This window comes from Panulirus ornatus, chromosome 6 (assembly GCF_036320965.1).
Source record: "Panulirus ornatus isolate Po-2019 chromosome 6, ASM3632096v1, whole genome shotgun sequence".
Lineage (NCBI taxonomy): Eukaryota > Metazoa > Arthropoda > Malacostraca > Decapoda > Palinuridae > Panulirus > Panulirus ornatus.
Genome location: NC_092229.1, coordinates 34853922 through 34872955, shown reverse-complemented (window position 1 = coordinate 34872955; position 19034 = coordinate 34853922). Strand labels below are relative to the sequence as shown.

Here is a 19034-nt window from a genome sequence, read left to right as displayed (position 1 = left end):
TTCTAAGGTAAGATAAAAGTTAGGAATGTTGATTTTTCTTCTCCCTCAAGATATTTTAGTAACTAGATACAACCGTTTATGATGCATTTACCAGTATTGTAGAACCAAAATCTTGCCTTTAGAATTGTTCAAAACAATATATATTCTCCACTCACCTTGTTGGGTGACGATGAACACCTATGAATGTTGTATAACACTGACTAAACATAAGTCTTGTGTTTCACTCTCCCTTGCAGCGGCAACATCATCATCATCATCAACAACAGGAGCAGCAGCAGCAGCAGTGGTGATGGGAACCATGTCTTCCATGTATATGTTCACAACCCTCTTGTTACTGGCCATCGGCATCCACTTTTCCGTGAGTCCTGCAACAACATGTTGTCGTGTACCTCAATCATCCACTATATATTTCTATACGATCTACTTCTCCCCAGTATAGAATATACTCACACCCCGAAAATAATCATGCACAAATGACGGTCACACTACATATTGGTATACACTAGATACACGTTGCATTTATTTTTACGTATTTCTTTTTTTTTTACATTATGTAAAACACATATCATGTTCTTTTTCTGCATATGTATAACTTTTATAAACCTGGGATTGAAAAATCATTAACAAAGAAAAATTCTTTGTAGATACATTGAGAAACTAGGTAAATAAACCCAAAGTTTTGCCAGACAGGACTATTATGATATCTTACCTGGTATTTGCCTGCAGGAAGGTGACTCAATCCGGCCATTGGCTTCCAAACTACCGAATCCGGGTAAAATGAAGATTAGCAATCAGTTGAAGCTCTGCGGTAAGTACATGGAAGCTGTCTGATCGTCTAAGCTAAGCTGCTGCTGTACATACTGGAGACAATGTTGGATATATCACAGTCAGTTCCTAATAGAGCTGGGAAATATCTGGCTCTACTGTTTTCATTTTTCTTTTCCTTCCTCCGGTGTCTTTATCAGAGCCACTGGATAACAAGAATAACTAACAGTTTTACAAAATGTCTCATATAGTTACTCTCTCTCACTTTCTCTCTCTCTCATATATATATATATATATATATATATATATATATATATATATATATATATATATATATATATATATATATATATATATATATATTATAATAGTATATGTATATATATAAATATAGTATATTATATATATAAATATATATATATATATATATATATATATATATATATATATATATTATATATATATTCCTTATTCATTATGCTTTGTCGCTGTCCTCCTGCGTTAGCGAAGTAGCGCAAGGAAACAGACGAAAGAATAGCTCAACCACCCAAATACACATGTATATACATGCACGTCCGCACACGCATACATAATACCTATACATTTCACGTATTACATAATTATATATGAAGTCGAGAACATTATCCCGGAAAGCAAAAATGGGTATGTTTGAAGGAATAGTAGTTCCAACAATGTTGTATGGTTGCGAGGCGTGGGCTATGGATAGAGTTGTGCGCAGGAGGATGGATGTGCTGGAAATGAGATGTTTGAGGACAATGTGTGGTGTGAGGTGGTTTGATCGAGTAAGTAACGTAAGGGTAAGAGAGATGTGTGGAAATAAAAAGAGCGTGGTTGAGAGAGCAGAAGAGGGTGTTTTGAAATGGTTTGGGCACATGGAGAGAATGAGTGAGGAAAGATTGACCAAGAGGATATATGTGTCGGAGGTGGAGGGAACGAGGAGAAGAGGGAGACCAAATTGGAGGTGGAAAGATGGAGTGAAAAGGATTTTGTGTGATCGGGGCCTGAACATGCAGGAGGGTGAAAGGAGGGCAAGGAATAGAGTGAAGTGGAGCGATGTGGTATACAGGGGTTGACGTGCTGTCAGTGGATTGAATCAAGGCATGTGAAGCGTCCGGGGTAAACCATGGAAAGCTGTGTAGGTATGTATATTTGCGTGTGTGGACGTGTGTATGTACATGTGTATGGGGGGGGTTGGGCCATTTCTTTCGTCTGTTTCCTTGCGCTACCTCGCAAACGTGGGAGACAGCGACAAAGTATAAAAAAAAAAAAAAATATACATACATATATATATATATATATATATATATATATATATATATATATATATATATATATATATATATATATATATATATATATATATATATATATATATTATATTTCTTTTATTATACTTTGTCGCTGTCTCCCGCGTTTGCGAGGTAGCGCAAGGAAACAGACGAAAGAAATGGCCCAACCCCCCCCCCCACCATACCCATGTATATACATACGTCCACACACGCAAATATACATACCTACACAGCCTTGCACGGTTTACCCCAGACGCTTCACATGCCCTGCTTCAATCCACTGACAGCACGTCAACCCCGGTATACCACATCGCTCCAACTCACTCTATTCCTTGCCCTCCTTTCACCCTCCTGCATGTTCAGGCCCCGATCACACAAAATCTTTTTCACTCCATCTTTCCACCTCCAATTTGGTCTCCCTCTTCTCCTCGTTCCCTCCACCTCCGACACATATATCCTCTTGGTCAATCTTTCCTCACTCATACTCTCCATGTGCCCAAACCACTTCAAAACACACTCTTCTCCTCTCTCAACCACGCTCTTTTTATTTCCACACATCTCTCTTACCCTTACGTTACTCACTCGATCAAACCACCTCACACCACACATTGTCCTCAAACATCTCATTTCCAGCACATCCATCCTCCTGCGCACAACTCTATCCATAGCCCACGCCTCGCAACCATACAACATTGTTGGAACCACTATTCCTTCAAACATACCCATTTTTGCTTTCCGAGATAATGTTCTCGACTTCCACACATTCTTCAAGGCCCCCAGGATTTTCGCCCCCTCCCCCACCCTATGATCCACTAACGCTTCCATGGTTCCATCCGCTGCCAGATCCACTCCCAGATATCTAAAACACTTCACTTCCTCCAGTTTTTCTCCATTCAAACTCACCTCCCAATTGACTTGACCCTCAACCCTACTGTACCTAATAACCTTGCTCTTATTCACATTTACTCTTAACTTTCTTCTTCCACACACTTTTCCAAACTCAGTCACCAGCTTCTGCAGTTTCCCACATGAATCAGCCACCAGCGCTGTATCATCAGCGAACAACAACTGACTCACTTCCCAAGCTCTCTCATCCCCAACAGACTTCATACTTGCCCCTCTTTCCAAAACTCTTGCATTTACCTCCCTAACAACCCCATCCATAAACAAATTAAACAACCATGGAGACATCACACACCCCTGCCGCAAACCTACATTCACTGAGAACCAATCACTTTCCTCTCTTCCTACACGTACACATGCCTTACATCCTCGATAAAAACTTTTCACTGCTTCTAACAACTTTCCTCCCACACCATATATTCTTAATACCTTCCACAGAGCATCTCTATCAACTCTATCATATGCCTTCTCCAGATCCATAAATGCTACATACAAATCCATTTGCTTTTCTAAGTATTTCTCAGATACATTCTTCAAAGCAAACACCTGATCCACACATCCTCTACCACTTCTGAAACCACACTGCTCTTCCCCAATCTGATGCTCTGTACATGCCTTCACCCTCTCAATCAATACCCTCCCATATAATTTACCAGGAATACTCAACAAACTTATACCTCTGTAATTTGAGCACTCACTCTTATCCCCTTTGCCTTTGTACAATGGCACTATGCACGCATTCCGCCAATCCTCAGGCACCTCACCATGAGTCATACATACATTAAATAACCTTACCAACCAGTCAACAATACAGTCACCCCCTTTTTTAATAAATTCCACTGCAATACCATCCAAACCTACTGCCTTGCCGGCTTTCATCTTCCGCAAAGCTTTCACTACCTCTTCTCTGTTTACCAAATCATTTTCCCTAACCCTCTCACTTTGCACACCACCTCGACCAAAACACCCTATATCTGCCACTCTATCATCAAACACATTCAACAAACCTTCAAAATACTCACTCCATCTCCTTCTCACATCACCACTACTTGTTATCACCTCCCCACTTGCGCCCTTCACCGAAGTTCCATTTGCTCCCTTGTCTTACGCACTTTATTTACCTCCTTCCAGAACATCTTTTTATTCTCCCTAAAATTTAATGATACTCTCTCACCCCAACTCTCATTTGCCCTTTTTTTCACCTCTTGCACCTTTCTCTTGACCTCCTGTCTCTTTCTTTTATACATCTCCCACTCAATTGCATTTTTTCCCTGCAAAAATCGTCCAAATGCCTCTCTCTTCTCTTTCACTAATACTCTTACTTCTTCATCCCACCACTCACTACCCTTTGTAATCAACCCACCTCCCACTCTTCTCATGCCACAAGCATCTTTTGCGCAATCCATCACTGATTCCCTAAATACATCCCATTCCTCCCCCACTCCCCTTACTTCCATTGTTCTCACCTTTTTCCATTCTGTACTCAGTCTCTCCTGGTACTTCCTCACACAGGTCTCCTTCTCAAGCTCACTTACTCTCACCACCCTCTTCACCCCAACATTCACTCTTCTTTTCTGAAAACCCATACAAATCTTCACCTTAGCCTCCACAAGATAATGATCAGACATCCCTCCAGTTGCACCTCTCAGCACATTAACATCCAAAAGTCTCTCTTTCGCACGCCTGTCAATTAACACGTAATCCAATAACGCTCTCTGGCCATCTCTCCTACTTACATAAGTATACTTATGTATATCTCGCTTTTTAAACCAGGTATTCCCAATCATCAGTCCTTTTTCAGCACATAAATCTACAAGCTCTTCACCATTTCCATTTACAACACTGAACACCCCATGTATACCAATTATTCCCTCAACTGCCACATTACTCACCTTTGCATTCAAATCACCCATCACTATGACCCGGTCTCGTGCATCAAAACCACTAACACACTCATTCAGCTGCTCCCAAAACACTTGCCTCTCTTGATCTTTCTTCTCATGCCCAGGTGCATATGCACCAATAATCACCCACCTCTCTCCATCAACTTTCAGTTTTACCCATATTAATCGAGAATTTACTTTCTTACACTCTATCACATACTCCCACAACTCCTGTTTCAGGAGTATTGCTACTCCTTCCCTTGCTCTTGTCCTCTCACTAACCCCTGACTTTACTCCCCAGACATTCCCAAACCACTCTTCCCCTTTACCCTTGAGCTTCGTTTCACTCAGAGCCAAAACATCCAGGTTCCTTTCCTCAAACATACTACCTATCTCTCCTTTTTTCACATCTTGGTTACATCCACACACATTTAGGCACCCCACTCTGAGCCTTCGAGGAGGATGAGCACTCCCCGCGTGACTCCTTCTTCTGTTTCCCATTTTAGAAAGTTAATACAAGGAGGGGAGGATTTCTGGCCCCCCGCTCCCGTCCCCTCTAGTCGCTTTCTACGACACGCGAGGAATACATGGGAAGTATTCTTTCACCCCTATCCCCAGGGATAATATACATACACACATACACACACATACACATACATACACACACACACAAACAAATACACATATATACATATGAGAAATGTAAGAAACAATTTAGAAAACTGAAACTTCTAGCTTGAAATGAATGAAAAAAAGAATGTCACATAATGGTTCAACCTCTGGCTATGGAAAAAAGGAAATGTATAATTTATTTACACAAACGTCAATAGCAGTTCTCATCAATTTAACCACTGTATCAATAAGCTTCAATGTCTAAGCTACATTTTTCTCCAATTTCACTATTTTCCTTCACATTTTCAATTGTGTCTGAAGGTTCTACTTCAAGAGTGATTGTTTTTCCAGTATATATATATATATATATATATATATATATATATATATATATATATATATATATATATATATATATATATATATATAAATATATATTTTTCCTTTCTTTTAACCTATTCGCCATTTCCCGCATTAGCGAGGTAGCGTTAAGAAAAGAGAACTGGGCCTTTTTTGGAATATCCTCACCTGGCCCCCTCCGTTCCTTCTTTTGGAAAATTAAAAAAAAAACGATAGGGGAGGATTTCCAGCCCCCCGCTCTCTCCCCTTTTAGTCGCCTTCTACGACACGCAGGGAATACGTGGGAAGTATTCTTAATCCCCTATCCCCAGGGATATATATATATATATATATATATATATATATATATATATATATATATATATATATATATATACGTACTTATTTATTTATTTTGCTTTGTCGCTGTCTCCCGCGTTTGCGAAGTAGCGTAAGGAAACAGACGAAAGAAATGGCCCAACCCACCCCCATACACATGAATATACATACACGTCCACACACGAAAATATACATATCTATACATCGCAATGTACACATATATATCCACACACAAGCACATACATATATACCCATGAACACAATTCACACTGTCTGCCTTTATTCATTCCCATCGCCACCTCGCCACATATGGAATACCATCCCCCTCCCCCCCTCATGTGTGCGAGGTAGCGCTAGGAAAAGACAACAAAGGCTCATTCGTTCACACTCAGTCTCTAGCTGTCATGCAATAATGCCCGAAACCACAGCTCCCTTTCCACATCCAGGCCCCACACAACTTTCCATGGTTTACCCCTAACGCTTCAAATGCCTTGATTCAATCCACTGATAGCACGTCAACCCAGGTATACCACATCGATCCAATTTACTCTATTCCTTGACCGCCTTTCACCCTCCTGCAGGTTCAGGCCTCGATCACTCAAAATCTTTTTCACTCCATCTTTCCACCTCCAATTTGGTCTCCCACTTCTCCTTGTTCCCTCCACCTCCGACACATATATCCTCTTGGTCAATCTTTCCTCACTCATTCTCTCCATGTGCCCAAACCCTTTCAAAACACCCTCTTCTGCTCTCTCAACCACGCTCTTTTTATTTCCACACATCTCTCTTACCCTTACATTACTTACTCGATCAAACCACCTCACACCACACATTGTCCTCAAACATCTCATTTCCAGCACATCCACCCTCCTGCGCACAACTCTATTCATAGCACACGCCTCGTAACCATAAAACATTGTTGGAACCACTGTTCCTTCAAACATACCCATTTTTGCTTTCTGAGATAATGTTCTCGACTTCCACACATTCTTCAAGGCTCCCAGGATTTTCGCCCCCTCCCCCACCCTATGATTCAATTCCGCTTCCATGGTTCCATCCGCTGCCAGATCCACTCCCAGATATCTAAAACACTTTACTTCCTCCAGTTTTTCTCCATTCAAACTTACCTCCCAATTGACTTGGCCCTCAACCCAACTGTACCTAATAACCTGGCTCTTATTCACATTTACTCTTAACTTTCTTCTTTCACACACTTTACCAAACTCAGTCACCAGCTTCTGCAGTTTCTCACATATGTATATATATATATATATATATATATATATATATATATATATATATATATATATATATATATATATATATATATATATATATATATATATATATATATATATATATATATATATATATATATATATATATATTTATATATATATATATATATATATATATATATATATATATATATATATATATATATATATATATATATATATATATATATATATATATATATATATATATATATATATATATATATATATATATATATATATATATATATCCCTGGGGATAGGGGATTAAGAATACTTCCCACGTATTCCCTGCGTGTCGTAGAAGGCGACTAAAAGGGGAGGGAGCGGGGGGCTGGAAATCCTCCCCCCTCTTTTTTTTTTTTTTTAAATTTCCAAAAGAAGGAACAGAGGGGGCCAGGTGATGATATTCCAAAAAAGGCCCAGTCCTCTGTTCTTAATGCTACCTCGCTAACGCTGGAAATGGCGAATAGTTTAGAAGAAAAGATGTATATTTATATATACATATATATATATATATATATATATATATATATATATATATATATATATATATATATATATATATATATATATATATATATATATATATATATATATATATATATATATATGAATATATATAATATATATATATATATATATATATATATATATATATATATATATATATATATATATATATATATATATATATATATATATATATATATATATATATATATATATATATATATATATATATATGTATATATATATATATATATATATATATATATATATATATATATATATATATATATATATATATATATATATATATATATATGTATACATATATATATATTTTAACTTTCTAAAAGGGGAAACAGAAGAAGGAGTCACGCGAGAAGTGCTCATCTTCCTCGAAGGTTCAGATCGGGGTGTCTAAATGTGTGTGGATTTACCAAAATGAGAAAAAAGGAGAGATAGGTTGTATGTTTGAGGAAAGGAACCTAGATCTTTTGGCTCTGAGTGAAACGAAGCTCAAGGGAAAAGAGGAAGAGTGGTTTGGGAATGTCTTGGGAGTAAAGTCAGGGGTTAGTGAGAGGACAAGAGCAAGGGAAGGAGTAGCACTACTCCTGAATCAGGAGTTGTGGGAGTATGCGATAGAGTGTAAGAAAGTAAATTCTAGATTGATATGGGTAAAGCTGAAAGTTGATGGAGAGAGATGGGTGATTATTGGTGCATATGCACCTAGGAATGAGAAGAAAGATCATGAGAGGCAAGTGTTTTGGGAGCAGCTGAATGAGTGTGTTAGTGGTTTTGATGCACAAGACCGGGTTATATTGATGAGTGATTTCAATGCAAAGGTGAGTTATGTGGCAGTTGAGGGAATAATTGGTATACAAGGAGTGTTCAGTGATGTAAATGGAAATGGTGAAGAGCTTGTAGATTTATGTGCTGAAAAAGGACTGGTGATTGGGAATACCTGGTTTAAAAAGAGAGATATACATAAGCATACGCATGTAAGTAGGAGTGATGGCCAGAGATTGGATTACGTGTTAATTGATAGACGCACGAAAGAGAGACTTTTGGATGATAATGTGCTGAGAGGTGCAACTGGGGGAATGGCTGATCATTATCTTGTGGAGGCGAAGGTGAAGATTTGTGGGGGTTTCCAGAAAAGAAGAGAGAATGTTGGGTTGAAGAGAGTAGTGAGAGTAAGTGAGCTTGGGAAGGAGACTTGTGTGAGGAAGTACCAGGAGAGACTGAGTACAGAATGGAAAAAGGTGAGAACAAAGGAGGTAAGGGGAGTGGGAGAGGAATGGGATGTATTTAGGGAATCAGTGATGGCTTGCGCAAAAGTTGCTTGTGGCATGAGAAGCGTGGGAGGTGGGTTGATTAGAATAGGTAGTGAGTGGTGGGATGAAGAAGTAAGATTATTAGTGAAAGAGAAGAGAGAGGCATTTTGACGATCTTTGCAGGGAAAAAATGCAAATGAGTGGGAGAAGTATAAAAGAAAGAGACAGGAGGTCAAGAGGAAGGTACAAGAGGTGAAAAAGAGGGCAAATGAGAGTTGGGGTGAGAGAGTATCATTAAATTTCAGAAAGAATAAAAGATGTTTTGGAAAGAGGTAAATAAAGTGCGTAAGACAAGGGAGCAAATGGGAACTTCAGTGAAGGGGGCTAATGGGGAGGTGATAACAAGTAGTGGTGATGTGAGAAGGAGATGGAGTGAGTATTTTGAAGGTTTGTTGAATGTGTTTGATGATAGAGTGGCAGATATATCGTGTTTTGGTCGAGGTGGTGTGCAAAGTGAGAGGGTTAGGGAAAATGATTTGGTAAATAGAGAGGAGGTAGTAAAAGCTTTACGGAAGATGAAATCCGGCAAGGCAGCAGGTTTGGATGGTATTGCAGTGGAATTTATTAAAAAAGGGGGTGACTGTATTGTTGACTGGTTGGTAAGATTATTTAATGTATGTATGACTCATGGTGAGGTGCCTGAGGATTGGCGGAATGCGTGCATAGTGCCATTGTACAAAGGCAAAGGGGATAAGAGTGAGTGCTCAAATTACGCAGGTATAAGTTTGTTTAGTACTCCTGGTAAATTATATGGGAGGGTATTGATTGAGAGGGTGAAGGCATGTACAGAGCAACAGATTGGGGAAGAACAGTGTGGTTTCAGAAATGGTAGAGGATTTGTGGATCAGGTGTTTGCTTTGAAGAATGTATGTGAGAAATACTTAGAAAAGCAAATGGATTCGTATGTAGCATTTATGGATCTGGAGAAGGCATATGATAGAGTTGATAGAGATGCTCTGTGGAAAGTTTTAAGAATATATGGTGTGGGAGGCAAGTTGTTAGAAGCAGTGAAAAGTTTTTATGGAGGATGTAAGGCATTTGTACGTGTAGGAAGAGAGGAAAGTGATTGGTTCTCATTGAATGTAGGTGTGTGTGCAGGTGTGTGTGATGTCTCCATGGTTGTTTAATTTGTTTATGGATGGGGTTGTTAGGGAAGTGAATGCAAGAGTTTTGGAAAGAGGGGCAAGTATGCAGTCTGTTGTGGATGAGAGAGCTTTGGAAGTTAGTCAGTTGTTGTTCGCTGATGATACAGCGCTGGTGGCTGATTCATGTAGGAAAGTGCAGAAGCTGGTGACTGAGTTTGGTAAAGTGTGTGAAAGAAGAAAGTTAAGAGTGAATATGAATAAGAGCAAGGTTATTAGGTACATTAGGGTTGAGGGTCAAGTTAATTGGGAGGTATGTTTGAATTTAGAAAAACTGGAGGAAGTAAAGTGTTTTAGATATCTGGGAGTGGATCTGGCAGCGGATGGAACCATGGAAGCGGAAGTGAATCATAGGGTGGGGGAGGGGGCGAAAATTCTGGGAGCAGTGAAGAATGTTTGGAAGTCGAGAACATTATCTCGGAAAGCAAAATTGGGTATGTTTGAAGGAATAGTGGTTCCAACAATGTTGTATGGTTGCGAGGCTTGGGCTATGGATAGAGTTGTGCGCAGGAGGGTGCATGTGCGGAAATGAGATGTTTGAGGACAATATGTGGTGTGAGCTGGTTTGATCGAGTAAGTAATGTAAGGGTAAGAGAGATGTGTGGAAATAAAAAGAGTGTCGTTGAGAGAGCATTCGAGGGTGTTTTGAAATGGTTTGGTCACATGGAGAGAATGAGTGAGGAAAGATTGACTAAGAGGATATATGTGTCAGAGGTGGAGGGAACGAGGAGAAGTGGGAGACCAAATTGGAGGTGGAAAGATGGAGTGAAAAAGATTTTGAGTGATCGGGGCCTGAATATGCAGGAGGGTGAAAGGCGTGCAAGGAATAGAGTGAATTGGAACGATGTGGTATACATGGGTCGACGCGCTGTCAATGGATTGAACCAGGGCATGTGAAGCGTCTAGGGTAAACCATGGAAAGCTGTGTGGGGCCTAGATGTGGAAAGGGAGCTGTGGTTTCGGTGCATTATTACATGACAGTTAGAGACTGAGTGTGAACGAATGGGGCCTTTGGTGTCTTTTCCTAGCGCTACCTCGCACACATGAGGGGGAGAGGGGGTTGTTATTCCATGTGTGGCGTGGTGGCGATGGGAACAAATAAAGGCAGACAGTATGAATTATTTACATGTGTATATATGTATATGTCTGTTTGTGTATATATATGTGTACATTGAGATGTATAGGTATGTATATTTGTTTGTGTGGACGTGAATGTATATACATGTGTATGTGGGCGGGTTGGGCCCTTCTTTCGTCTGCTTCCTTGCGCTACCTCGATATCGCGGGAGACAGCGACAAAGCAAAATAAAAAAAAATTATGATAATAATAATAATATATATATATATATATATATATATATATATATATATATATATATATATATATATATATATATATATATATATATATATATATATATATATATATATATATATATATATACAGACACATTTACATATATACACATGTACAAAATTCTTACCTGCTGCCTTTATTTATTCTCGTCGCCACCCCGCCACACATGAAATGACAACCCCCTCCACCCGCATGCGTGCGAGATAGCGCTAGAAAAAGAAAACAAAGGCCATATTCGTTCACACGCATTCTTTAGCTGTTAAATATAATGTACCAAAACCACGGCTCCCTTTCCACATCCAGGCCCCACAACACTTTCCATGGTTTACCCCAGAATCTTCACATGTCCTGGTTCAATCCATTGACAGCACAACGACCTGGGTATACCACATCGTTTCAATTTAATCTATTCCTTACAAGCCTTTCACTCTCCTGCATGTTCAGGCACCGATCGCTCAAAATCTTTTTTGCTCCATCCTTCCACTTCCAATTTGGTCTCCCGGTTCTCCTCGTTCCTTCCACCTCTGACAGACATATCCTCTTCGTCAATTTTTCCTCACTCATTCTCTCCATGTGACCAAACCATTTCAAATCATCCTCTTCTTCTCTCTCAACCACACTCTTTTCAATACCACACATCTCTCTTACCTTTTCAGTACTTACTCGATCAAACTACCTCACACCACATATTGTACTCAAACATTTCATTTCCAAAACATCCACCCTCCTCTGCGCAACCCTATCTATAGCCCACGCCTCGTAACCATATAACATTGTTGGAAGCACTATTCCTTCAAACATACCCATTTTTGCTTTCCGAGATAATGTTCTCGCCTTTAACACATTTTTCAACGTTCCCAGCACTTTCGCCCCTTCCCCCACTCTGTAACTCACTTCCGCTTCCATGGTTCCTTCTGCTGCCAAATCCACGCCCAGATATGTAAAACACTTCACTTCCTCCAGTTTTTCTCCATTCAAACTTACCTCCCAGTTGACTTGTCCCTCAACCCCACTGTATCTGATTACATATATATATATATATATATATATATATATATATATATATATATATATATATATATATATATAATTTCCGTCTGTTTCCTTGCGCTACCTCGCAAACGCGGGAGACAGCGGCAAAGCAAAAAAAAAAAAAAAAAAAAAATATATATATATATATATATATATATATATATATATATATATATATATATATATATATATGTATATATATATATATATATATATATATATATATATATATATATATATATATATATATATATATATATATATATATATATTCCCTGGGGATAGGGGAGAAAGAATACTTCCCACGTATTCCCTGCGTGTCGTAGAAGGCGACTAAAAGGGAAGGGAGCGGGGGGCTGGAAATCCTCCCCTCTCGTTTTTTTTTTGTTTTTTTTTAATTTTCCAAAAGAAGGAACAGAGAAGAGGGCCAGGTGAGGATATTCCTTCAAAGGCCCAGTCCTCTGTTCTTAACGCTACCTCGCTATCGCGGGAAATAGCGAATAGTATGAAAAAAAAAAAAAAAAAAAAATATATATATATACATATATACATATATATATATATATATATATATATATATATATATATATATATATATATATATATATATATATATATATATATATATATTTTTTTTTTCTTTTATTATTTTGCTTTGTCGCTGTCTCCCGCGTTAGCGAGGTAGCGCAAGGAAACAGACGAAAGAATGGCCCAACCCGCCCCCATACACATGTATATACATAAACGTCCACACAAGCTAAAATACATACCTATACATCTCAATGTACACATATATATATATATATATATATATATATACACACACAGACTTATACATATATACACATGTAAATAATTCATACTGTCTGCCTTTATTTGTTCCCATCGCCACCTCGCAACACATGGAATAACAACCCCCTCTCCCCTCATGTGTGCGAGGTAGCGCTAGGAAAAGACACCAAAGGCCCCATTCGTTCACACTCAGTCTCTAGCTGTCATGTTATAATGCACCGAAACCACAGCTCCCTTTCCAATTCCAGGCCCCACACAACTTTCCATGGTTTACCCCAGACGCTTCACATGCCCTGGCTCAATCCATTGACAGCACGTCGACCACGGTATACGACATCGTTCGAATTCACTCTATTCCTTGCACGCCTTTCACCCTCCTGAATGTTCAGGCCCCGATCACTCAAAATCTTTTTCACTCCATATATCCACCTCCAATTTGGTCTCCCACTTCTCCTCGTTCCCTCCACCTCCGACACATATATCCTCTTGGTCAATCTTTCCTCACTCGTTCTCTCCATGTGACCAAACCATTTCAAACCACCCTCTTCTGCTCTCTCAACCACACTCTTTTTATTTCCACACATCTCTCTTACCCTTACATTACTTACTCGATGAAACCACCTCACACCACATTTTGTCCTCAAACATCTCATTTCCAGCAAATGCACCCCCCTGCGCACAACTCTATCCATAGCCCACGCCTCGCAACCATACAACATTGTTGGAACCACTATTCCTTCAAACATACCCATTTTTGCTTTCCGAGATAATGTTCTCGACTTCCACACATTCTTCAAGACTCTCAGAATTTTCGCCCCCTCCCCCTCCCTATGATTCACTTCCGCTTCCATGGTTCCATCCGCTGTCAAATCCACTCCCAGATATCTAAAACACTTTACTTCCTCCGGTTTTTCTCCATTCAAACTTACCTCCCAATTGACTTGACCCTCAACCCTACTGTACCTAATAACCTTGCTCTTATTCACATATACTCTTAACTTTCTTCTTTCACACACTTTCCCAAACTCAATCACCAGCTTCTGCAATTTCTTACATGAATCAGCCACCAGCGCTTTATCATCAGCGAACAACAACTGACTCACTTCCCAAGCTCTCTCATCCACAACAGATTGCATACTTGCCCCTCTTTCCAACACTCTTGCATTCACCTCCTTAACAACCCCATCCATAAACAAATTAAACAACCATGGAGACATCACACACCCCTGCCGCAAACCTACATTCACTGAGAACCAATCACTTTCGTCTCTTCCTACACGTACACATGCCTTACATCCTCCATAAAAACTGTTCACTGCTTCTAACAACTTGCCTCCCACACCATATATCCTTAAAACCTTCCACAGCGCATTTCTATCAACTCTATCTTATGCCTTTACCAGATCCGTAAATGCTACATACAAATCCATTTGTTTTTCTAAGTATTTCTCACATACATTCTTCATAGGAAACACCTGATCCACTAATCCTCTACCACTTCTGAAACCACACTGCTCTTCCCTAGTCTGATTCTCTGTACATGCCTTCACCCTCTCAATCAATACCCTCCCATATAATTTACCAGGAATACTCAACAAACTTATACCTATGTAATTTGAGCACTCACTCTTATCCCCTTTGCCTTTGTACAATGGCACTATGCAAGCATTCCGCCAATCAACAATACAGACACCCCCTTTTTTGATAAATTCCACTGCAATACCATGCAAACCTGCTGCCTTGCCGGCTTTCATCTTCCTTAAAGCTTTTACTACCTCTCCTCTGTTTACCAAATCTTTTTCCCTAACCCTCTCACTTTGCACACCAATATATATATATATATATATATATATATATATATATATATATATATATATATATATATATATATATATATATATATATATATATATATACCTTCAAATGAATTCCACTGCAATGCCATCCAAACCCGCTGCCTTGCTAGCTTTCATCTTCCATAGAGCTTTTACTACCTGTGGTCTGTTTACCAAATTATTATCCCCAACCCTCTTACTTTGTACACCACCTCGACCAAAACATTCTGTATCTGCCACTCTATCATCAAACACATTCAACAAACCTTCAATATACTCACTCCATCTCCTTCTCACATCACCACTACTTGTTATCATCTCCCCCTTTGCCACCTTCACTGATGTTCCCATTTGTTCCCTTGTCTTACGTACTTTATGTATCTCCTTCCAAAGCATCTTTTTATTTTCCCTAAAATTTAATGATACTCTCTTACCCCAACTCTCATTTGCCGTCTTTTTCACCTCTTTCACCTTTCTCTTCACCTCCTGCCTCTTTCTTTTATACATCTCCTAGTCATTTTTGCATTCTTTCCCTGCAAAAATCGTCCAAATGCCTCTCTTTTCTCTTTCACTAATAATTTTACTTCTTCATCCCACCACTCACTACCCTTTCTAATCTGCCCACCTCCCATGCTTCTTATGCCACAAGCATCTTTTGCACAAACCATCACTGCTTTCCTAAATACATCCCATTCCACCCCCACTCCCATTAAGTCCTTTTGTTCTCACCTTTTCTTTTCTGTACTCAGTCTCTCCTGGTACTTTCTCACGCAAGTATCTTTCCGAAGCTCACCTACTCTCACCCCTCTCTTCATACCAACATTCTCTCTTCTTCTCTGAAAACCTCTACAAATCTTCACTTTCGCCTTCAAAAAATAATGATCAGACATCCCTCCAGTTGCACCTGTCAGGACATTAACATTGTTAGGGAAGTGAATGCAAGTGTTTTCGAAAGAGGGGCAAGTATGCAGTCTGTTGTGGATGAGAGAGCTTGGAAAGTGAGTCAGTTGTTGTTCGCTGATGATACAGCGCTGGTGGCTGATTCGGGTGAGAAACGACAGAAGCTGAGGACTAAGTATGGTAAAGTGTGTGAAAGAAGAAAGCTGAGAGTTAATGAGAATAATAGCAATGTTATTAGGTACAGTAGGGTTGAGGGACAAGTCAATTGTGAGTTAAGTTTGAATGGAGAAAAACTGGTGGAAGTGAAGTGTTTTAGATATCTGGGAGTGGATTTGGCAGCGGATGGAACCATGGAAGTGGAAGGGAATCATTGGGGGAGGGGGCGAAACTTCTGGGAGCGTTGAAGAATGTGTGGGATTTGGCAGCGGATGGAACCATGGAAACGGAAGTGAATCATAGGATGGGGGAGGGGGCGAAATTTCTGAGAGCGTTGAAGAATGGTTGGAAGTCGAGAACGTGATTTTGGAAAGCAAAAATGTGTATGCTTGAAGAAATAGTGGTTTCCAACAATAATATATGGTTACGAAACGTGGGCTATAGATAGAGTTGTGCGGAGAGGGATGAATGTGCTGTAAATGAGATGTTTGAGGACAATATGTGGTGTGAGGTGGTTTGATCGTGTAAGTAATGGAAGGGTAAGAGAGATGTGTGGTGGTAAGAGAGTGTGGTTGAGAGAACAGAAGAGGGTGTTTTGAAATGTTTTGGTCACATGGAGAGAATGAGTGAGTAAAGATTGACAAAGGGGATATATATGTTAGAGGTGGAAGGAACGAGGAGAAATGGGAGACCAAGTTGGAGGTGGAAAGATTGAGTGAATAAGATTTTAAGTGATCGGGGCCTGAAAATGCTGGAGGGTGAAAGGCGTGCACGGAACAGAGTAAATGGGAACGATGTGGTATACCGGGGTCGACATGCTGTCAATGGATTGAACGAGGGCATGTGAGGCGTCTAGGGTAAACTATTGAAAGTTCTGTGGGGCCTGGATGTTTATATATATATATATATATATATATATATATATATATATATATATATATATATATATATATATATATATATATATATATATATATATATATATATATATATATATATATATATATATATTTATATATATATATATATATATATATATATATATATATATATATATATATATATATATATATATATTTATATATATATATATATATATATATATATATATATATATATATATATATATATATATAAATATATATATATATATATATATATATATATATATATATATATATATATATATATATATATATATATATATATATATATATATATATATATATATATATATATATATATATATTTATATATATATATATATATATATATATATATATATATATATATATATATATATATATATATATATATTTATATATATATATATATATATATATATATATATATATATATATATATATATATTTATATATATATATATATATATATATATATATATATATATATATATATATATATATATATATATTTTCATTTTTTTTTATTATACTTTGTCGCTGTCTCCCGCGTTTGCGAGGTAGCGCAAGGAAACAGACGAAAGAAATGGCCCAACCCCCCCCCATACACATGTATATACATACATCCACACACACAAATATACATACCTACACAGCTTTCCATGGTTTACCCCAGACGCTTCACATGCCTTGATTCAATCCACTGACAGCACGTCAACCCCGGTATACCACATCGCTCCAATTCACTCTATTCCTTGCCCTCCTTTCACCCTCCTGCATGTTCAGGCCCCGATCACACAAAATCTTTTTCACTCCATCTTTCCACCTCCAATTTGGTCTCCCTCTTCTCCTCGTTCCCTCCACCTCCGACACATATATCCTCTTGGTCAATCTTTCCTCACTCATTCTCTCCATGTGCCCAAACCACTTCAAAACACCCTCTTCTGCTCTCTCAACCACGCTCTTTTTATTTCCACACATCTCTCTTACCCTTACGTTACTCACTCGATCAAACCACCTCACACCACACATTGTCCTCAAACATCTCATTTCCAGCACATCCATCCTCCTGCGCACAACTCTATCCATAGCCCACGCCTCGCAACCATACAACATTGTTGGAACCACTATTCCTTCAAACATACCCATTTTTGCTTTCCGAGATAATGTTCTCGACTTCCACACATTCTTCAAGGCCCCCAGAATTTTCGCCCCCTCCCCCACCCTATGATCCACTTCCGCTTCCATGGTTCCATCCGCTGCCAGATCCACTCCCAGATATCTAAAACACTTCACTTCCTCCAGTTTTTCTGCATTCAAACTCACCTCCCAATTGACTTGACCCTCAACCCTACTGTACCTAATAACCTTGCTCTTATTCACATTTACTCTTAACTTTCTTCTTCCACACACTTTACCAAACTCAGTCACCAGCTTCTGCAGTTTCTCACATGAATCAGCCACCAGCGCTGTATCATCAGCGAACAACAACTGACTCACTTCTCAAGCTCTCTCATCCCCAACAGACTTCATACTTGCCCCTCTTTCCAAAACTCTTGCATTTACCTCCCTAACAACCCCATCCATAAACAAATTAAACAACCATGGAGACATCACACACCCCT

General features: G+C 38.7%; 1 long non-coding RNA gene across 1 annotated transcript in view; it reads left to right on the top strand.

Annotated features, from left to right (window-relative positions):
- Positions 1–239: 239 nt before the first annotated feature.
- The window catches only part of LOC139748946 (uncharacterized), a 47270-nt gene continuing 28475 nt past the window's right edge, over positions 240–19034 (top strand). The window contains exons 1-2 of the long non-coding RNA XR_011712848.1: positions 240–358; positions 727–808. This is a non-coding gene — a long non-coding RNA (uncharacterized lncRNA). The remainder of the gene's footprint in view (positions 359–726; positions 809–19034) is intronic.